This window comes from Sminthopsis crassicaudata, chromosome 3, assembly GCF_048593235.1.
Source record: "Sminthopsis crassicaudata isolate SCR6 chromosome 3, ASM4859323v1, whole genome shotgun sequence".
Classification (NCBI taxonomy): domain Eukaryota; kingdom Metazoa; phylum Chordata; class Mammalia; order Dasyuromorphia; family Dasyuridae; genus Sminthopsis; species Sminthopsis crassicaudata.
This window is the reverse complement of record NC_133619.1, coordinates 123,385,258-123,409,342: the sequence shown is the minus strand read 5'-3', so window position 1 is coordinate 123,409,342 and position 24,085 is coordinate 123,385,258. Positions and strand designations below refer to the sequence as shown.

Here is a 24,085-nt window from a genome sequence, read left to right as displayed (position 1 = left end):
AGGTTTTTAACTTGTATTTAACTGTAAAGATGATGAAATATATAAAATGGTTACTTGATATTTGGCAATAATGTAATTCAAGTGGGACTAAGTAGCATCCCTTTCCTTTCTTCCTTATTCTTTTAATCAAAGTGAATCATATATTGTTTGTGTGAGTAGACCTTTTCCTTGAAATTCCCTTCCATATTCCAGGCCACTCTGACTCCTACGCCTCAACCTCCTAAAAGTATTCACCTTCTCTTCTTCTACTCTCCCACCTCCCCCAGGGAGATTTTCTGATGAGCACCATTAACCAGGGTTCTTCTAGGCTCCAAAGGGTTTAGGAACGTTCTTTGCCAGTTTTGGTGGCATCTCAGAGCCTACAGTATAGCAGCTGGCTTATATGAGCCTTGAAGGAGTAGCACACGTGATACCACATTGGAAACATGGGAGCAGCTGGCAGCAAGAACAGTGCTCGAAAGATGACGGTAATTCATGGTCTGCTAGAAACCCTTTTGGAGATTCTACTTGCACAGCAAAGATAGCAGTAGGATCATTCAAAATAAATAGCAAGGAAAGGGGAGAGTGACAAACCAAGCAAAAACCAGGTGAGGGATATAATTTTTCTTTTTCCTCTCTGTAAGTATCAATAAATTCCCAATGAGCCAGTCAGCTACAATGTATTGTCTTCAAAAGAATAGGAAAAAAAATTCCTTTCATTACATGTGTTGAAAATGAACATTGATGAACAAAATAATAACTTCTAGGTGATATCCTGTTATCACAACATTATTGTTCTTCTGGAGCTTTCTTGCACTTCCAGGGTAATGACAAAACACGGGATTCAAAAGCCCAAGCCAGCAATTATTTACTAAATGCAGGACAAATGATGAGTCCTGTAAGAAATAGAAGAGAAGAAGAAGAAAATACAAGAAGAGAAGAAAAGGGATTTTTACTTTTGAGGGGCTTATAATCAAGTTAGGGCTTTAAAATAATGTAAATGTAATTTACAGAACGGTTTTCTGTATTTAACACCTATGTAATAGATTCTTAAAATAGAATATTATTTTATACAGAACTACTTACCTATACTAAGTTTGCGTAAGAAAAAAGGAAATGTATAATCAAATTCTAGGTTTTGTGGCTACAAACTTAAGAAGGCATAGGCCTCTTTCTTTGTTATTGGCTGGTTCCTCTCAGGACCCCAGTCCTTCCCAGACTACTCCAGACTTAACCTTCACAGGATTTTCTGTACTACACCCTGCAAGATGCTTTCATTAGTCTCTCTCCTTACCCCACCTTTCAACTCTCTTTTGTATGCATCTGTGATCCTATGACCCTTCAAGATTTATATAATTGCATAAGCTTCTTTTAAGGACATAGAATTTTTTAATTTTTATTTACATTCCCAATGTTTAGGACAGTATTGGGCACACAATAAGCACTTAATATTTATTGCCTGACTTAGAATAGGACATGCAAGAGATTGCAAATAATAATAATAATAATAATAATAATAATGATAATCTTTAATATAGCTCTTTTAAGAATCATAGGATCACAGATTTTAAGCTAGAAGGGACCTTGAAGGTTATAGATTCATTTTATTAAAGAGGAAACTGAGGCAAATACAGTTGCAAGGTCACATTGTTAGTAAATATATATGAAGTTGCATTCAAACCCAGGTCCTCTTGATTACAGGTCTAATACACTATAGTTGTGTACATTGAAGAAGAATGTTCAAATTTCAGTGATTGATATAACTGAATAAGAGCCAGGAAGGCCCAGGAGAACACAGGCTTTCAATCTAAAACCTGGACACCATATTTTTTGCCAGTCTCACAGCAAACAGTTGCTAAATTCTAACGGTCAATGAAATAACTTCCTGCGTCTGGGACTTAACTTTGGAACAAATTCATACTAGCATGGAATTTCTGGCATGTGGCTCTTCAGAAAGGAAAGCAGTGTGGTATAATAGAAAGAATATTAAACTTAGTTTGAGTTTGGTTCTCAGCCTGGTATAATGGTGGATATAGTTCTCTGAGTTGTCCATGTGAGGAGAATTAATTAAGAATAAAGAAGAGGTTTATCAATTTGAAAAGGTTAAAGAAATATAGCAATTTCATAGTACTTTGCTTGTATTTCCTTTTGAAACATCTATATCTACATATCTATAACCATATTTTCCTCTATATCTGCATATTTTATATAATTATACAAATATATGTATACATATATTTATAAATTTACATATACAGGACTATCACCTTATTAAGACTATTAAGGATATCTTCTGGGACTGGATACTTGTTGATCCATTAATCCATTCAGATGTCATTGAGAATGAAAGATTAAATCTCATTCTGGAGATGTCTTTGAACCAGAGCCAACCTTATGTATTGGAGCTATAAAAAAAATAGGGGGGAGGAAAACAATCTGATTTAGAAGGGGGGATATTATACAAAGCCTCTCCTTACTTATTCCCCAACACTACAATAAAAACACTTTGGGATTTGCTAATTACATCCTTGGTGGAATGTCCTCACTCAGCCAGATGCATTTGCTTTCCATCCACTCAACCTAAGAAGTAGCTATGGTGGAATCTTTCAATTATGTGTTCCCTGGAGACTTCTTTGAGGACGTGAAGCCATTGTGACCCATTCTCCAAAATAGAAGAGAGTGAATTTCCTATGCTGAGTTCTTGGGATTTTGAGACTTTAGGGAGAGAAAGAGAAGTTCCTAGAGAGTACCAGGATCTTATAAATAAAACTAAGTCTGTAGTCACCTGAGTTAGAATAGCAATGGGGGACTCAGTCACAATTTGTGGGAACAAAAAATGTGGATTATACATTCTGTTATTTCTGTAATGTATTAAGACAAGGCAGGTCCAGTAAGAAGAAAGTTGCTTCTTGTTCAAGTTCATCTCTTTTATTCAGAGTATAAAACCTTAAGGTAGTATAATAGACTTTAAATAAATCCCTGGGATGAAGGTGAGATTCATCAGAATGTTAGAATTTAACTAACATTTGCATCAACTATTTATAGACTACTGTTTGTCATATTTTGTTTTATTTCCTATGGGGTGAAACAGATTATCCTGTATATGAAACGCATTATTGCATTTTTACATGGGAATTGGAGATCCCATTACCCACATCTCTGAGGATCTAGACAGTGTCCATAATTTGAATTTTTCAGAGGAAACTCTGGGTAGGGGCAAAATGAGTCAAGAATTATGTCTTGGGATCAGCTTCAAGAATGACCTAGGTCTATATAAATTCAGAGATTAGTGGATCATAGGTTGCAAGTAAAGAGGGGATAATACCTGCATTTCCTACCTAACAATATTCTTGTGAAGGGTGTACCTTATAAACTATAAAGTACAATTCATTAGTCCTGATGTAAAGGATGTCCTAGTGGTTGTAATTTGGTGTAACTCAAGCCAAGGGGGATTCTGGTTTTTGAGTGATCAAAGTTTCGGTTTAATTCTCAGGCTGCCTGAATCTCAGAGTTTAGATCAAATTTGAAGAAAATATTCTAAACTGGGCATGCTTTATTGCTTGAACTGATATTGATTCCTAGAGACAAGGGTAAGGTATCTACTGCATCAAGATGAGATGCTTGTGTTCATCTTCTTTTCTAAGATATCAAGAGAAAACTCTCAATACTTTTACTTATTTTAATCCTTTCACTTTTTTATATCTGATTTTCTTATTTTGTATCTATAAAAAAGGAACTTTAATTCAATTATAATTAGAGGAGTACTTATGTTCAGTAAGTCACGTGGTAAGATAAAGACCTGATTAGAATTTCTGGCATGAATATCAATACTGCAAAAATGTTATAAGAAAAATTTCAATATAGATCTGATAATGATTTTACGTTATTGGATAGAAATTTCTGCCCTCCTTCAAATATGCTTATTTACCAAGATATGCTGATTGATATATTAGAGTAACAAACATTTAATTAGTGTTAGTTGAAACTGGATAATTTTTAGGATCCTCTACCCACATTCTGCCTTTTTGGTACTATCATACACATGCAAGCAGTGGCCACAAAGGACTGAGAACCATTTTGCATTTCAAACTTTTTCATGATAGAGATGGAATGAGTTGGGGGAAGATTGTTTATGAATTGAAGAAGAAAAAAATTCCTCCTTTATGGCCAATCACAATGAAAACCACAAAAAGGAACAAATGGAATATTGCAAATAATTTTTTACAACAGGATACATCTTTATAATCTTGTTTCCGATTGAGAGTTATAGAAACTTTAGGTTCCCTCTGTGTTTGTTATTTAAAACAAAACCAAAAGAAAATACATTTGAGTTCAGGGGATAATTCAAACATCAAAACTTTCCTCAAAATATTTTCATATATAAAATCAAATTCTATATACTTCTGCAACAGATATGACAAAAGGGAAAACTTTGTTGACATTATGAAAAGTAAATCAGAATATTATATATTTTCCACAGTCACATATAAGGGTCAAACAAAAGAATTTTATGTTATTAGGGATATTCTCCCTGTAAGTTATATTTTACTCCTTTGAGCTCTGGAACACTATACAGCCTGCTTAGGGAATCTGCAGTATTATGAAAGATGTGATCTTATCATCAATATTGGAAAAACAGTGTGGATGAAAACCCTCAAATTTCTTCTTTTACATATGAATTAGCAGTCCACTGAATTTGTCCAATGATAGATATATCATTGAGAAGCACTGCAAAAGGATATATAGCTGCTCACATTGCTTTACTAGAGGATTTAGAGTTAAGGTAATTTTTTTAATTGACCTTGTTATAATCCCTATGGAATCCACACTACATGAAAGGGCTAATATGTTAGCATGTTTTCTACATGTTTATTTCACTGTTCAACTGAGAATGTATGTTTTTGAAGGCCAATTACTATGTTCATTTAACTTGCTCTACTTTTCTAGTTCTATATTTGTTGATAATGGATAAATGTATACTGAAGGCAAAGGAACTTGATATATGAGTTTTGAGGCTGCCCACTCTAGTGCTAATTCCTCTCTCCCACAAACTAAAGAAAGTTAACTCATCAGTATTCCCTGTTAGCCAGTCTGCCTCTAATTCTACATCTTTTACTGCCTCTTACACCCCTAAGATATGTTTTTCCCCCCTTTGCAGTGAAAGATTGGCAAAGTGTCTGGATTAAAGTGAAACAGAGTTTACACTTGCCCTCATTCACAAAAAGCCTTGGGAAAGCAGATTAAAGGCCAGATCATTCCCTTTCCTCTTGCTCTTGTGGTCATTTTCGCTGATGTAAGCTATGCTCTATCTAGTGATCAGAGTCATTTTCTTGCAAAGATTGATGATTGAATGGTCTGACTACCCTGGTAGTTATCCATCACACATGCCTATGGAGAATCAAGTTTTGTCTCTCATCCAATTTTGGTAGCAATTAAGTTTGGGTTACTTCCAGGACTAAAGTCTTCTTTGGCCACCCACAGGGAAGCAGGGCAGTTGAAAGGTTTCCTATTTGTTCCAGAATGTTGTTGTCTGATCACCTACTGGGGCTCAAAGCTAAAAATGAAAGTGAAATGAAAAAGTTAAAAAAATAAGAAAATTTGAATGATGATTTTAGATATGCTTTGAAAATTTATTTTTAAGCATTGGAACAAACAATTCGCTCCATTTGTCCTTAATATATTAGCAGTGATACAGGGAATCTCAACGTTGCTACTTATTTGCTGTGTGATATTGAATGAGTCTAGGGCCCTTCAGTTTCTCCATCTGTAGAAATAGGGACAATAATATTTGAAAATATTATACTATCTAACCCCAGGGTTTTTGTGAGGAAAATGCTTTTATAAACTATGAAGTACTACATGAATGTGAATGGTTATTATTGTTGTAACTAACTTAGAGATATTTCAGTTGTAAAACTACTTTTATATATTAAAAAGTCTTTCATTCTTTACCCCAGAAATCCAGATCCACTTCTACCTAACTCCTTCTCCACTATTGCTGCCCTTTATTCAGAGCACTACCTCTATGGGAATCATTGCTGAAAACTATCTGACACACTATATTTACACCTTCTTTTTGATAAATCTTTTCTCCTACATTTCCATAGGAACCAATCAGTCTTGATTTGGGCTTTAGCTCTCACAACCCACTATTACATGGTTTGGGCTCAGAGGAGTTTCATGATTAAGGAAAATTAGGGTTCACAGATTAGGAGACATAGGTGGATGTCTCTTGCTTCTTAGAGAGAAGTGATGTATTAGAGGCACAGAATGAGACATATATTTTCATCATGGTCAATGTGTTGATTTATTTTGCTTGACTATACTAATTTGTTACAAAAGAAAGCTTCCGAGGTAGGGAGATAAATTAGTAGGTAGCAAAAAAAAAAAAAAAAAAAAAAAAAAAAAAAAGATGCAAAAAAAGGAAAGGAAAGGAAAGAGCATTATTAGAACATTTAGAAATGTACACAATAAAACAAAAAAAATAGTTTTAGTAGGGGCACAAAAATAAAACAATTTATTTAATTACCTTATGAAATTTAAAGCCACTACAGTAGTTGGCCAAAAAAAAATGTTAAAAACTACATAAAAGAAATTCATGGTTTTATAGATACTACTCTATTTTCATATTAAATTGTTTTTTTACTGTTGATGATTGTTAAATTTGTAATCATAATTTTTAAAAAAAGTAAAAGGGGGAGGAATCATAAAGAAATAGCACTTAGATGTAATTCTAGATCTACCAGATTTTTGATGTGACTTTCAGATTTAAATTGTACTCTTGCCAACTATCTTTGGGATTAAATAAATTGCTGCAAAAGCACTCCTCTAATGTATTATTTTTCTATGAAAATCACACCTGGGTTCATGAAGACTGTGACAATAGAGTATATGAAGAAAGTCCTATCAAATACGAAGGTATTTGTGTATAGTTTTGGTAATGGACTAAACATCTATCATCTGAGGATTATTCTAGCTAAGTTTAGAGAGTTCAAGATGAAAGTTTTTTTAGAATAGCAACTGTTACCAACCTAGAACAGTTACTAACTTGAAAAGAGGAAATTGTTGTTGTTCAATTGTATCCAACTCTTCATGACTACATTTGGAGTGTTTTGCCATTTCTTTTTTTTAGCTCATTTTACAGGTGAGAAAACTGAAGCAAACAGGGTTTAAATGATTGGCCCAGGGTCACACAGCTAGTATGGTTCTAGGACCAGATTTGAACTCAGGAGAATGTCTTCCTGATTGCAGGCCCAACATTCTATTCATTGTTTTACCTAACTGTTTTAAAAAGTAAGACCCACCTCCTAATAGGGTCAATTGAGAGAGTCTCTACACTGACAGAAGCATAGACACTTGAAATACTGACGTATAAAAGGATTAAATAGGTTATTATGGACTGGTTCTAAGAAACTAATCATTACTTCTAATTTTTTTTCTCCTATGGGGAAATACCTTGGATTCCAAACAAGTGACAACAAAATAAACATTGTGACATAATCCATCTTACCAAATGATGTTTTGGTATTGGGGAAACCAGGAATTGCTGGTATAAGGTCATGATTTTAAATTAGAAGGATCCGAGAGATCATCCAATCCAATGTGTTCATTTTACAGATTAAGGGACAAATAACACATTGGATGTCAGAGTCACAATCCAAAGAGATTTTAATAAGCTGAGCATTGGGTCAAATCTAGTTAAACAAGAACCAATTGGGACAAATGTAAAGTCTAAATCTAAGTCTGATTCAAAAAGTGTGGGATATGGGGAGATAATAATCAGCAATTTGTTTGAAAAATATTTGGTTTTTAGTGGACTCGATATATGAGTTGGCATTTTGATATGGAAATAAATGAAGCCAATTGGAAAATGTAGATTTAGAAATGAGGAGATAATATCTTTCTTAAATAGAAGCTCCAAAAGCTGAGCACAATAGATAATAAAGATGGAACTTGAGGATGGTGAAGGGCTTATCACATTTAAAATGGTTGAAGAAATTAAGGATTGAAGAGAAACTTCCAAGGAGATAACAGCTGTAAAAGTATTTGAAGGCTTTTGTGCAGAGGGCTTTGTATTTGTTTTGTTAGACAATCACAGGTGATGAGTGTAAATTTCAAAGTGACAAATTTTATCTTCAGATGAGAAAAAAACCAAACCCAAAATGTCTTAATGATTAATGCTATCTGAAAGTGGTATGGGGCTGCTTCTAGGGTGGAGAATAGTGGTGATGGTGGTGGTGGTAAAAGATTTCTCCTCATCTTGTTGTTGAGTTTTATTCTTCATTGTGTCCAACTCTTTGTGACCATTTGGGATTTTATTGGCAAAGATACTAGAGTGCTTTGATGTTTCCTTCTCCAGCTCATTTTACAAATGAGAAAATGGAGGCAAACAGGATTAGGTGATTTGCTCAGGGTCACACAGCTAGTAAGTGTCTGAGGCCAGATTTCAACTCAGGAAGAAGAGCCTTCCTGACTTCGGGCCCAATGCTCTATTCATTATAACCACCTAGCTACCCTTCCCCATATCAGAGTTCTTCAAAGAGAAGCTAAATGACAACTTGTAATATATATGGTAGTGGAGATTCCATTCTGAGTAGGTGTTGGACCTTTCTGGGTCCAAGAAAGAGACCTTCAGCATGATTCTGATTCTGGCCGCAATCACACCACAGCATTGCTTTATGGTTCAGCGGAAGGCTGTCATAACTAGAAATCCACAGGCTGTGGTTAACCTTAGAAAATTGCATTCCAAACTGTGGACAAATCAAATGATGTACTGTGTCTTAGAATTATTGTTCTTTGGATCCCGATGACCTTTTACTCTTTCCTTTAACTGCTATGGATTGTCTGACAATATTTGCTGAGTTCAGCTCTTTATTCAAACGTGGCAAGATTTGAAGGAGGAGAGCAGACGGTGTTTTCCAGGTTACCAGAATTTGTTTTCTTATGTTATACTTTACTTGATGATGTGACATAAGATTCAGATAGCTACTAGCAAAATATTGCACAATAAATAAAAATAAGTTTCTTTTACCAATCCTGAGTAGAAACCTCACATACCAGAACTAAGATTAACCATGTCTCTTTTGGGACAACTAGAGGTGTCTGCTACTACAAATGTGTCTAGTATTTGTTCCACAGAGACATTTTCAACCAGCTTGGAGATGATCAATTCCTTTGAGGCCAAAGATTACATCCTATTATTTTTGTATCTTACTAAATTCTGGACAATGCACTTCTATAGGTACTTAATCAATGTTTAGTTATTGAATGAATGAGTTATAAATGAATGCTAGCTAGCTCAGTCTTAACTGCATGACTTAAAGGTATATATGTATTTTAACTTTAGAAAGATATTGTAGAAGGGATGTTCATTCATTTATGTGTTGAATTAGGTGTTTTGTGGGTCCCTTTGAAGAACAAGAATCTATAATTCTAAGATATACTGTAATTCCAAGGTTCCCTGCCACTAGGATAAGCAGATGTATCAAATCAATTTGTAACATTTTCTTTTTATTTCAAGTAGATATTGAGTCCTTTGCTTTTATTTAGCATTTGCTAGAAATTTTTAAATATAAGAATATTACCAAACTATCAAAGTTTTTAATTGTGTCATGATTTCTTTATATTATAGCACTTCTCCCCCACTCTCCAACTCATAAATGCAAAATTCATTCATTCAAATATTTATTGAATACTTTTTCTGTGCCTATAACTGTATTTGCTCCTGTAAAAGATTATAAAAGAAGTGTAAGAAATTATCTTTCCCCTCAAGGAGTGTAAAATCCAGTTGGACAGGCAAAGTTGACAAAAGTGAAATAATGAGACAAGGTATAGTGCTAATGGCTAAGTGCAATATATGTTCAGTGATGATAAAGTTACTGTGGGCTGTAGTAGTCAAGAAAGTCTAATTGTTATTGAAGAATAGGAGCTTTTACTGGGACATTGAAGCAGACATAATCCTAGGAGAGGTAGAGGAGGAAGGGAAACACATGTTAGAGTAGTACATAGAGCTCTGGATCAAAGGTATAATAACATACAGGAATATGGCATATATAGAGAAGCAATGAAAAGAGATTGACTTGGTATGTCTGTATGGGGAAACAACCAGAGATAAAACAGAATGTCTAGGGGATGGAGCATTTGTGGAGGGCTTCTGGAAGCCAACAGCCGAAGCACCTTACAATAGGGCAATAGGGAGCCACTGTAGTTTCTTGAATGAAGAAAAACATGACAGAAATGGTTTATGAGGAATTTTAGTCTGGAATCCTGGAGATCATGCTAAAAGGAAATGTCAATAATCCAAACATGAAGTGATTGGAGTCTAAAAGTAAAAATGAAAAACTCTGATAAAAGGTTTTAATCTGATAAATCTGAGAAAGACAAAACAAGATAATAGCAGATAATACATCAAACCTGATCTCAAGTCAGGTTTATTTAAAATAGTATTGCAAAGCAATGATTTTCTTCCATTGTTGTTTTTCTTTGTCCTTTGTTCTTAAAAAGGACCAATTTCTTCTGTGATATCTTGATTTATAAGTAAATTGGATCTAAGCAAGGCAGAACTGTACAAAATCATCAACCTTCTTAATTAACTCGACTCTGATAAACATTGAGCCAATTTAGTTCTTGTCCTTTCAAAATCTTTTTTAAAAAATCCTGATACTTTGAATTTAACTGTATCAATAGGATTTTGAACTAAAAGGAACCATAGAAGTCACCTGATCTAATCCACTCATTTTGCAGATAGTGTAGCCAGGATCTGTCTGTTTTCAGACTCCAAATTTAGTGCCTCCCCTATTGGTGTTTTTTGATAATGATTAAAGAGTGAATGAACTTCTTAGGGTATTTATATATTCAGGTAATAGCTTGTTCATCCATAGATCAAACTAATCTAAATTATTTTAATATACCACATTTCCAAAATACAAATATACTTCAGAAATTCAGTTATGTTTTAGCTGCCCAGCAATCTCCAAAACAAGAAAACAAAATACTTAGTCAAAGTCATTGTTAATCTTTCTAATTATGTTAATATGTGGGTAAACTTTGAAAGCAATCATCAAGATTCTTTTTTTTTTTTTAATTAAGTACCATGATAATCTCCCTGTAGAATACCTGGTTTCATTTGGGGAAGTCCCATGAATTCTCATAAGTTCACCAGGAATGTCAAATATTTTATATTTATTAATGTGTAAATATTTAAGAGTCTTCTTATCCGGGAACAACCATTTCCTCCTTGACTGCTTCTCCACCCAAGTCCATCCTTTAGAATTGGCAGCAGAGAATTTTTAGATGTATTTCTTATTATAGCATTACCACAACAAGCCTAAACATCTTCCTCTTTTCCTTCTTCTGCCATACAGACTCATAATGGAGTTCCTTATTAAATATACATGCAATCCCTTGTTGCATATAAATGTGCCTCATCAAAGAATCAGGGAGACCCTACAACTTACCATCGATTGTTCATGAAGACAGTATAATATCTGAATGGTGTTCTTTCACTTTCTCCTTAAAGGAGACTACAAAACAAAGAGCCAGGTAACTTTACTAGCCAAGCTAAATAGTCCTAATTTGGTTCCTTTATTACATATTTATTAGGATACTTTATTTTATAGCTATTAAACCACAAAAACAGAAATTGCTGCTTCACACCTACTGAAATGAATTTACAGAGTCATAATTGTAGATCTTGACTTCATGGGATACTATGGGTTTTACTTTCTTTTTTGAACAAAATGCCCATCTGCTCAAGAAGTGTCTGTGGTTCTCCATTTCATCTTAAATTAAAAAAAATTTTTTTCTCTATTTGTCACTTAATGATGGCTCCAACCTATATTTTTAGTTGAATTTTATATTATTCCTCCTTCCCCTCCTTATCCCATACACACACCCTGCATTCTTGACAAACTGATTACCTACTTGCTATTTTCCATATATGTGATCTCTTCTTCTACCCTCTGCTTTTGCACAGGCTGTCTCCACAGTCCTAGTTTGCTCTTTCTTCTCATTTCTTTTTCTTGGAGTCTCTTAATTCCCCACAAGACACCTTTTAGGTACTGCCTTTGACACACAGCTTTTCATGACCTCTGACTCTTGTCTTATAAATATTCTCTACCCCCTAAAATACTTATTGGTTTTGTGCATATTTTATATTTATATATCAGAGTACATATTAGATTCCTCCTATCAGACCTTAAGCTCTCTGAGGCCAGGAACAGTTCTTCCTTCTTTTTATTGTTAGCATATCTTTTAGTATCTTTAGGGTATCTTTTTTTATCTTTAGATATTTTGCACACAATAGGGGCTTAACAAATGTTTGTTGAATTGACTTAAAAATTGGTTACTTTTACTTTTTGAAATTGAAATCAAGCAGTAGAAAGTTCTTTCTAAAAAAAAAAAAAAGGTCAGAGAATTTGAAAGGAAAAGGCAATGAATCCGAAATTTACTACTTTTTTTGGTGAAATAAAATACAAGAGTCTTTTAAGAAATTTCACAACAGATTCCTGATATCTTCCAGTAAATGTCCATAACATCAGCTGTGGAAGACAAGGACATTGCATGAAGGAACACAAGTATTTGGTATGAAAAACAGAAGAAACCACTTAAAAAACCACAATAGTGAATAGCAAAATAAGTATTCAGAAAGGGAAGTATATTGTTTTATGTATGTGTGCTCTTCCTCAGAATGCTCCCCTACCCAACCCTCCAACCCCTTTGGGCCTCCAGATTGCATTGTTGTAAAACACACAGGGATGGGTGGCTTAAACTGTGGTCTGCACACACTAGGTGAAATGTATCTATTGACTTACAAGCTGGATGCATGTGTCAAAATGCAATCCGGTATTTTTGTAATAATAGCTAGCAGTCATCGCTGTAAATTATTTATGGAGACTATTCAGTGCAAACAGGTTAGTGTACACATCCTCTTCAGCCTGACTGCCCTGGTTTTAGATCACTCAGACATTCAACTCCTCAGAGATCTGCTCTTATCACTGCAAACCCTAAAAAGGTACCCAAACTGCAGACATTTCAGCAACTCAAAGCAGTTCCAGCCATTTGCTAAAGTTCCTCCTCAAGGTTCAGTGAGTAAACATCTCCCTCCCACCCACCCTGGCCCTTGCGATGTAAGTTAATATCAGACATGAAGGAAGATCGATCTAGGGAGCAGAGATGCGACAGTCCTCTCCCTGCTTTGTGCAGAAACATGGAAGAAGGACATAGCAAAGGCCACTGGTGAGCTTAACACGAACTGACATTTCACTAATGCTGTGTTTCTGAAGCTGGGGAAAAGCCAGCTAGCCAATGAAGACTTCTGCTTATCCTTAAATAAATGTGGGGTCCTATTCCAATGAAGAGCATGAGGTTTCCATCCTCTGTCCTTAGCTCTTCCAGCTATGGTCATTGCCATTATCTTTTTAGGAATCAATTTTAAGCAAGTAGACATCTCTCCAATGTCACAGAGGTGGCAGGAAATTTCTGTTAGGGGGGAATCTCAATATTTTAGTAGAGCTATTTTGCTTTTCTTATGAATAAGCATCTAATGAAATATAAATCTCAGGTGTCCTGGTTTGTATAACTGTCTTTTTCATTGTATTTTCGTTGTCCTTTAAGATGAAAAGATAGTCGAGGCTTTTTTTAACCACTTATTATGGGAAGGCTGTTTTGTTATGATTAATCACAGCTTTTATTTGTAGTGTTAAAAGATAAGCTGGGTTAAGCTATTTGTTCACCAATTATAAACAGAATAAAAAAAACACAGACATAACTGCTGGCATAACCCCTGAAAATGTGATGAAAAATGTTGAGAGAGAAAATAAAAGGTCTCTGAGTTCCAGTTCTAGTTTTCTTAATGTCCACAGAATCAGTTTCTTCATTTATAAAATGGAAGATACCTATCTCAAATCACCTTACTGAGATATAGCAAGCCATAGGTAATAAAATTTATATACACCTCTTACATTTATTCTCAGTAGGGATAACTTACATGTTTTTACATGTCATAAATAAGAATATTACATAGAGAATCTCAGCTAACAAGCATATCAGCCCTACTAGGTAGCCTAAACCCCAGCTTCTTAAGTTGTGCTTTATGACCCCATATGGAGTCTTATAATTGAATGTGGAGGTCATGAAATTATGATTTATTATCAGTAAATATTTGATTTGTGTTTTTATTTTATATATCTATATACCTGGGGTCATGTAAACATTTCTTAGGAGAAAAGAGATCATGAGTAAAAAAATTTAAGAAGCCCTAGCCTAAACTATCATCCACATTTTATTATTGATTAAAGTGAGGCTTACAATATAAGTGACTTGTCCATGGTCATACAACTACTAAGCAGTATCAGGCCATGAACAAGATTCTCTGATTCTAGATCTCAAATTCTCCAGCAGACTCATGATGAAAAATCTTGTCCATGCCCAGAGAAAGAATTGACTGTATCTGAATATAAATTGAAGCATACTGTCTTTCTTTTTCTTTTTTTTTCCTAAACTTTATTTTTTGTTGAGAGTTTTTTTAGAAGGGGAGAGATCTATGTTTCTTTCAAAATATGATTTTCATGGAAATATTTTACCTAATTTCAAATATTCTTTCTTAATGGAAGTGTGAAGCAAGGATAAGGGAGAAATCTGGAACTCAAAGTTTAAAAATAAATAAAGTTGTTTTAAATGTAACTGGGCAAAAGTTACATAAATTGAATCAAAAATTATGGTAAAAAAGAAAACACAAATTTTAAAAAGTTCTCTAATATGATTACACATCCACAGTTCTAGTAAAGACCTAGGAGGCCATTTATTCTAGACCTGTCATTTTTTTTTTTTAAAGAAACTGAGGTTGAAGAATGTCAACTGAGTTGTCAAGATTAGAAAAGTAGTTCATATCACAGGTAAAATTTAAACCTAGAACCAACTTCAGAAACCAATGATTTTTCTACCATGTTGCCTAACCATTCCTACTTTGAAAAGGAATAAAGTTGTTGCTGATCACAGGGATTGTCTATACTATTGTGGTTTGAAATTGAAACTGCCCCCCCAATATTAACTGCTCCATAAAAATTTCCTTGATATTCCAAGATATTCACAATCTCTCTTCTTTCATGGCTCTCATTTATCTTTGTACTTTTATAATGATATTTATCACATTAGCAGTTATTCATGTATAAAGATTCTTTGCTAGTTGATAAATCCTGGACGTGAAGAACCATGCCTTATTTGCAGGATATTAAGAGCATAGGATAGATTTAAAGCTAGAAGGCTATAGCCTTCTATTTCATTTTATAGATTAAGAACCTAAAGTTCCCAGAGGTAAAGAAGCAAAGAATTCAAAGTCACTTAAGTAGTAAATCAAATTGAAGATTCACAGAATATTCAAATCTAGATCTCTGACTGCAGAACCAGAACTCTTTTCAAAGTAGCATGAATTTTTCTATCCTTCATATCACTTAGCATAGTGCTTTATAGATAAGATAGTGCTGGTGATGGTGACCTTCAGTTTTTTTTTTTTCAATCATATCTGATTTTTTGTGATCACATTTGGGTTTTCTTAGCAAAGATGTTGAAGTGGTTTGCCATTTCCTTCTTCAATTAATTTTACAGATGTGCAAACGAAACAAACAAGATTAAGTGACTTGCCCAGGATAATATACTTTGTGTCTGTGGCCAAATTGAAACTCAAGAGAGTTAAGTCTTTTTGACTGCAGGCTGAGCACTCTATCCATTATACTACTTAGCTGCTACTTTGCCATAATTATGATAATAGAAATATAGTAAATATTTGTTGAGTGATAAAAAGAAAGAAAGAAACCATTTTTTAAAAGTTTGCTTCTCCTCTTCCATAAAGGTTTTGCTGACTACCTTAGGCCACACTAATCTCTGCCATTTCTAAAGTCCCATAGCACATATAATCAGTACCACACAATAGAGCAGTTAAAGATGAGAGCTAATTTTTCCTCTAATTGTTCCATATGGATTGTTCCTCTCTTTTCTCTTTGAGGGCAGAAACCAACTGTGACTTGTACTTTTCTCTAAAACTTATCTCAATGCAATTATGTCATAGCTGTTCAAAAAATCCCCTCAATATTTGAGTAACTGACTATAGAATGCAGCAGGTATGTGTTTGGGGGACTTAGAAAGAGGTGAGGGGAGAGATTGCACTAATCTAGATCATTTTGTAAAACAGTTTTAGATAACTATATATTTTAAAATTAAGCTATAACTTTGTTAATCAAATAGCAGGTTGTAAATATTTCAACTGGTGAGGATATGGAATGTTTTATGATGTTTGGGGGGATTACTTTTTTGGTGTAAAAGCTACATGTTTCTTATGGTAGGATATAACTAACACAACCATTATAAAGATTCACTTTCCATAACACATAAAAGTCTAAGATCTAGATGATTTCAAGCAGAAATTGTGACTTTCTCTTCTGTTCCATGATCAATAAGTTTTTTGGAAAAGTAAAACTTTCAGAATCTTCTATAATTTATCATTTATAAATTACACATCCTTTTGAGAGCTTAAAATTTTATAGCTATGGCTCTAGAAAAAGCTCAGTAGTACCATACCACTTCATCCTCCCCTAAAAATTGTCTTTCTCACTCTTTTAGGAAAGACAGTTATTCTAAGGATATCAGAAAATCAAGTCTTTGAAGCACAAACCTCCCTCCCCAGATAAAATGTTATCATCATTCTTAGGAAGGAAGTCCCTTCACAGCATCACAAGACCAAAGAAAACCTATTAAAAAGACCCCAAGTGGATGGAATGGTATAATGTTGGCACTGTTAAGTCAATGCACCTGGTGACTCAGAAGTTGGTGGCCATTAAAATTTGTTTTTACCTGGATTAGGTTTAGGTTTGTAAAAATGGTTTCCATGCCTCAGGAAAGGGAAGTTTTGGGGCAATGAGGATTAAACAGAGAAATGATCAAAGATGAAATGTCCACATATAGAGGCTCTAGGTGAGTAAGCTCAAAAAGATTCATGAACAGACTAAGCTTTATGGTCACTATCTCAGGCAGATATGGAAATGAAAACATGTTAGTTATTATTTGTGAACACAGAGTCGTGAATCTAACCATAATCAAAGCTTAATCTTGAATGAATGAGAAAAATAAAAGCAGGGCTACTTATCTTTTCATTCTATAAATAGTTTATGTCAACCCAATTTGTGCTACATCAAATTATGCAAAGCTCTTCAAAATAATTTGGCAGAGAAGCTCTATAAATTCCCTATGTGGCTCTCCAATAATGCCATCCTATTAGAAGTCACAACCCTGGAGTGTCCAGCCTGTTACAATGAAGCCATGTTGCTTTTTCCACTGTTCTAGGAACTGAGCTTAGAAAAGTTGTTTGGGCTGCTAGTTGGAAAATGAGTCGGATGCATTGTTGCTATGGTGACTCATCTGGAAATATTCTGACAGCTGTGCAATAATGAAGAGAGGACTGGACATGAAGTAAGAGGATTTGAGTTCAAATTTCAGTTCTGTCATTATTGAGAAAAAACAGGTAAATATTGCTCATAAAATGGTTATAAAATGTCATAAATATAAACTTTCTCACAAGTTTTTCTTAGAATGAAACAAAGGCTAGTTTTATTTTGCAATATTCACAATCATTATTCAGATTCTCTGATCAATGATCTCTTAGTTGCTAATTTCAATGTCTTTTTTCTCAGTCATTATCTTGACTTGTCTGCAGCACTGGACACTCATGACCATATCCTTTTCCTAGATATACTTTCTCTCTGAATTTTCATGACAGTACTTTCTCTTGGTTCTCTTAATTCCATTAAGTCATTTGCTAGTTACCTTTCCTGGATCATCATTCATCTCCCACGCCTTAACTATCAGTGTTTCCCAAAAGCTCTATCCTGGGTCTTCTTTTTTATTTCTTCATACCTTCTTTCTTGATGTTCTCGTCAGTTCACAGACACCTAAGTATAATTTCAGGCAGATAACTAACTCCTCGATCTATATATGTAGTGCTAGTCTTTCTTCTGAAAAAAAGCTCAAGAGACAAGAAGATATCCCAAAAGCACCTGATTCTGTATCAGTCCCTGTAGGCTATATTGACCAAGTTATCAAATACTTACAGACAAACTCAGCACTCCTCCTATGCATATTTCACAGGCATGTTGTGAGTATTGATCGTCCTTTGAAGTATTTGAGAGAAAAAAATCTCTATAAAACATCAAAAATGTAGACTCTATTAAATGGCTTGGAATGGCTTTGAGATGATGTGGTACAAGTAGAGTAAGGAAATTCAAATCCAAGTTTTAATATTTTGCTATATGACCTTGGGCAAGTAATTGTACTTTCCTTCATCTGTTTTGTCATCTTTAAACTAGAGATAATAATACCTATGTTTATTTTCTCTGGGATGTGAGGAGATTGGTTTTTAATCCTTAAAATTCTATGTAAATGTGAATTCTTGTTATTAGGACAGTGATAGGACCTAGGTCTATTATCTCGTTAGAACAGAGAACAACTAATAAAAGGATTCCCTGTATCAGTACAGTACTACTCTCTAACATAAAGTATTAAAGAGCTATTTGCAACACTGAAAAGTTAAATGACACATAGCATCATGTCAGAAATAAAACTTGGAATCCTAATTTTCTGGGACTAGTAATCTAATGATTGATATTTGCATTTAATACTATTTGATAACTTGCCCAAGACTACAAAGATTACTATATCATTTTGCCTTTCAATCATTATTTAGCATTTGTTGTTGATTATGATTAGATTATAAGCTCTACTATTAATCAAATACTACATATGAAAATTCCAGTGATATATGATAAGTTCTTAGATAGGATAAAATTAAAGCACAGTTTACTCAATGAAATTTAAAAACAAACAAACCAACCTAAAACTACATGATAACAAACCCATGCTATTCTATTAGTATATTTTCAATTTAATGTATTTATTTACTTGTGAGTTCTTGAGGAAAGCCTGGATTATAACAAGGCCTCAGAAGGGATCAAAGGATTACCTACTGGTGCCTTTATGTCTTCAATGAGAAAAAAAATGAAAGTATGTTCATTAATACCTCAGGCAAATAGTCTCTGAAATACAGAAGCCAAAGTTTACAGATGTGTCTCAGCACAATGAGAGAGGGGAAATTTAAAACTATATGCTATGCTGTGCAACAGCTTGAATCCAGATACTTTAAGACCAAATCTCCATCCAATCTAGCCCCTCCTCACTGAGAATATAACATACCAAATAAAGCTAGTTGGTGTAGTAGATAGAGCACCTGGTTCTTATATATGTTAATATATAATATATTGTATGTTATTATATCAAGCCAATATATCATTCATTATTATTTTATTATATATGTTGTTTATTACATTATTAATATATTAATAATTATATATTATATAATACTTTCTATAAGCACATCAAATTAGCCATATTCTAGACATTCTGAGATCCCTATATCACTTTACCTCCATTCCACAAAAGATGTTTAGGACTAAATTTAACCTGCTTCAGTAAGAGAATTCTTAGGACTAGTAATAATTTATTAAGAAAGACTCAGAAGATGTCTCATTTAACATGCACACACAAAAAGTAAAAACTAAGTGTGAAAATATGATCTGTCAGTTCCCAATAAATGTTTGTGCAACATAAGATCAGCCTAAAGTGAAAATTTGTATGAACTGATGCAGAGTGAAGTCAACAGAAGCAGGAGAAGAATTTATGTAACAGCAAAACTGTAAAAACAACTAACTATGAAAAACTTAAAAATTCTGACCACAATTTGAGAGGATCAATAGTGAAGCATGCTACCTGTTCTCCTGATGGGGAGTTGAGAAACTGAGGGTGCAGAATGAATCATTTATTTTTGGACATGGACAATGTGGAATGTGTTTTGCTCAACTATACAGATTTGTTACCAGAATCTTGTTGGGTTTTTTCCCAATGAGGAAAGAAAAGAGGGAAGGAAAAAATACATTTTTTAAAAAGAAACATTCGATAACATAAGTTGGAAACAAAATCATTTGACTCTCAGAATCAGAGACCAGTAAGATCTTTTCCCTGTGGACCAGGTTATCAAGGCTATCGATATTCTCAGTTCATGCAGTTTTACTGATGTAACTCAATATATCATCTCACTCTTCTAGTAAGCTCATTTTTTCTTTCTTCTTAAAATTTTACTTGTCAATTAGTAGCAACTTAAACAACTCAGCTTATTTTTTTTCTCCGAAAGCTTGCACTGCACCCAAAAGAGATTATATACAAAACAACAAAAATAAAAGATGAAAAAGGTTAATAACTTAAGCTGATGCTATATTCATTCCATCAATAGGAGAGCAGCTCAGTGACCCAGTATCACAGTGATCTCACCATAATCAATTAACTGTGTGAAGTAAACAGATCTGTCCCTTTTGGCTGCTGGGGAACCTGATCCTTCTCTCTCTTCTTACTGACACTGTGAATGGAGAAATCACAGAGACGGACATTATGTCATCTCTTACTAAGGTAACAGAGAAATTTCACAGCTATGTTATACTGAAATCTGCTAACATTCTAGCTAATGTTCATATTTTTTAGTAAAAAAAAAAAAAAAGCATTGAGGTGGGGGGGGAAACATACACACAATAAGATGCCAGCTCTAAAACAGATTTTTTTCAAAACATGTGGAAATCATAATAAAATAACTTCAAATTCTAGTACCACCCCAGACGAGTAATTGTCATAATGATTACTGTCCCATTTTGACAGCTCTCTGATTAGTTTTTACGCAATGCCACGGCCACCAAACTAATTTGAAGCTAATTATTTCCAAACAGATTAGTATTCTTGAAGCAGTAGTTTTAGACAGGTCAGGAGATGGCGATCTCAGATGTACTTTATATAGTTTATATTACTTTTTCTCTCTTTCTTTCTTTCTCTCTCTCTCTCTCTCTCTCTCTCTCTCTCATACACACACACACACACAAACACACACACATTATGTCAGTCACAAAAAGCAGGGAGTGGGGATAAAGGAACTATTATGCATAATTAGTAGTCTTAATTTTAAAAGGGCCTGATATCAGCTGTAGCACTGGCTCAACAAACCCCCTTGGGCTAGATTCTCCTGCCTTCTGATTAGAGTTATATGAATCTGGAAATATCTACCTGCATTAACTCCATCAAAACTCAGTGGTTTGAGAATCTTCCAACTCTGGCAAGCAATTCAAAATCTTTCACTTTAGGAAACCATAGACTGGGAAGCCTAGGAGGTGATTAATATTTCAGGGTGATAGAAGCTCATTTGAAACCACTACTAGACCTCTTAAGGTGATCCCTGTGATACTTAACACATATGTCAAGTCCCATATTCTCAATGATCATAAAGCATTTTGCAACCTTTATAATCATCACACCAGGGAACTATTTGCTGAAAAGAGGTTTAAATTTTTAAAAGTGGTTTATACATACTTACATATACATATAGTGTAATATATATTATATTACATATAATATAATGTAATATATGATGGGTGTGTGTGCACACATGTAAAATTTATGCTTTGAATATTGTTTCACTTACAACTCTGAAGTTAGACAAGAAGCAGCTTGAACAGAGTTTCCTAACCTGGGATTATGGATTCTCAAATGATCTGTGGATAGATTTCTATTTCCATTTTTATTTTCATTAACCTCTTGCTGAAATTTGACATTTCCTTCTATTATGAATGTGGGCAAGAAACCATGATTCTGTGGAAGTGGTCCACAGGCTTCACCTTTTTGCAAAATAGATCCATGACTCTCTAAAAAGGCTGAAAACTCTAAACTAAAATTTGACTAAAAGAGAAATATGGAGAACCTTTTTTTTTACTTTGATGAATCCTTTATGTTTACCAAGGTAGGTGTTCCCTACAATGATGCAAAATGAAATTACTTTGGAACTTCTCATTCTGGGAGATTTTTGCTTATGTAAGACCCCTCCCCCCCTTAAATCCTGCTTTTAGAACCTATACAAGGCTCTGAAGCCCTTCATCTAATTATTTTATTATATCAGAAATAAATTATCATAGATGTATGTATATATGTATTTATATATATATATGTTAGGTGTTCTGTAGATGTTTATATTTTACATAGATGTTCAACCATCAATATTTTAAAAACTGAAGTTTTTAAAAGGATATCAAGATCATATACTTGATAAATGGCATTTGAACCCAATTACTCTAACTGGCCTGGACTACTTTTAGTTCATCCCCAAGGTTGTGTCCTTCATGCACATTGAAATTTCCTATAAGGGCTGAGGAAGAGATGGCCTTTTTCTGCCCCAACATAATGTCAGTCACACATCTTGCCACTTGTGCAAGACATCTCATTTAGGCAAGATTGCTTTTGGACTTCTAATTTTTTTGTCTTTTTTAATTTTTTTTTTTCATGATCTTGGGTAACTAAAAAAAATTATCTTTAGTACTTGTCTTGTACTAAAGGCAACTTAATCTCTTAAACATAGGTTTTCCCCTAAAACTCTTTCCTGAGTTTAACATTACAGTTAAGTTCTGATCAGCAAAAACAATAAATTTCCTGAAATGGTTGCATATTTTTGAATTTACATTATTCAAAGTTATAATTTTATAAAATATGATCATTTGTAGCAACCATTCAGGGGAATTGGAAATATGCAGTATACCTTCAAGTAATGTGACCACTTCAGGGAATACATTTTTATGCTTACCTGTAACTCGCTGTATCACACCTGGTGACCTCATTAGCTCCCATTGACTCAGTTATCATTTTTCCCCCAAATTATTCTCAGATTTCCATCCCTAACATTTCTCCTGAGCTCTAATCTTGCATCCCCAACTGATTCTTGGACATCTAAAATTGGGTGTTTTGTAGGCATCTCAAATTCAGCAAATCCAAAGTATAACTCATTATTTGCTTCCTTATCACCCCTTCTTTTTCTACTTTCCATTTTGAGGTTCTTGTCCTTCCTTTTTCAAAAAGGACCAAAATGACATCCCTATGATCCAACCAATAGTAGCTCAGAATGCTCTGCCACAGATCGGACACAATCTATATGAACATTTGGGGTGTCTTTTCTAATTTTGCATTTTTCACATTTCCTTTGGGCTAATTCGATTGTGCTTTTGCTCATAGAGTACAGCACCTTCTCAGATGATGTTATGTGGCATTTCTTATTTTCCCTCTTAATTAAGGACATAGTTATAGACTCATAGCTTCAGCATTATCCAATCATTTTCAATGGTTGTCTCCATTCCTGGAATCCCTTCGCACATTTATGGCTACTGCTTTCAAGACTCAGCTCAGATACTATTTTTTACAAGAAGCCTGTTCTTTAATACTAAGTATCTTTTCTCTAGAATTACTTTCTATTTATTCTGCTTGAGTCTTGCATATGTATATATATATATATATATATATATATATATATATATATATATATATATATATAATTTGTTTACATATTGTCTCTCTCATTAGAATGTTAACTCCATGAGAAGAGAGGATCACATACTTCAACCCATCCATTTTATAGATAAGAAACTGAACCCTAGAGAAGTGAAATAATTTCCCTAAGGTCTCATCAGTAGTAAGAGGCAAATAAGGATTTGAAACCAGATCCTCTGACTCAATTTGAATAGATTTGATAAATGTTTGTTGAATTAATAAATGTATTAAAATTCATTCCATCTTACCTAGTCTACATGTCTATTTAGTCCTTTTAGTTATTTAGATAGTAGAGGCATCTAAGTAGGGAACAGATAAAAACCTATTAGGTGATTGTTTGATGCAGTTGTCAGGGCTGCTTAGTTTTTTATCCTAGACTACCCTAAAGATACAGCAAGCCATTTCGGTTTGCCCTGAAAGTGATTACAGGAGAAGCATGCAGGAAATGATTGGCAAAAAAAAAATGCAGGAAAAGTGGAAATCACCAAGAAAAAAAGTACTAAGGGGAAATCAATAGAAGGTGAAAGGTCAACAAGCCTCCTGCTGTTAGACTGTCAAAATGTATTTAATGGGTTCATTGGATATTTTTTCACATTTAAGAAATTGATATGAGAAGGGAACTTCTCATATTGCTTTTTATCTTAAAGCCCCCAAAAAAGCT

At 34.0% G+C, this 24,085-nt stretch overlaps 1 long non-coding RNA gene across 1 annotated transcript in view; it reads right to left on the bottom strand.

The window, feature by feature from the left end:
- Positions 1–588: 588 nt before the first annotated feature.
- Positions 589–24,085, bottom strand: part of LOC141560700 (uncharacterized) — a 151,941-nt gene continuing 128,444 nt past the window's right edge. Inside the window, exons 5-6 of the long non-coding RNA XR_012487785.1 lie at positions 2,247–2,384; positions 589–875 (exon numbers count right to left, since the gene is read on the bottom strand). This is a non-coding gene — a long non-coding RNA (uncharacterized LOC141560700). The remainder of the gene's footprint in view (positions 876–2,246; positions 2,385–24,085) is intronic.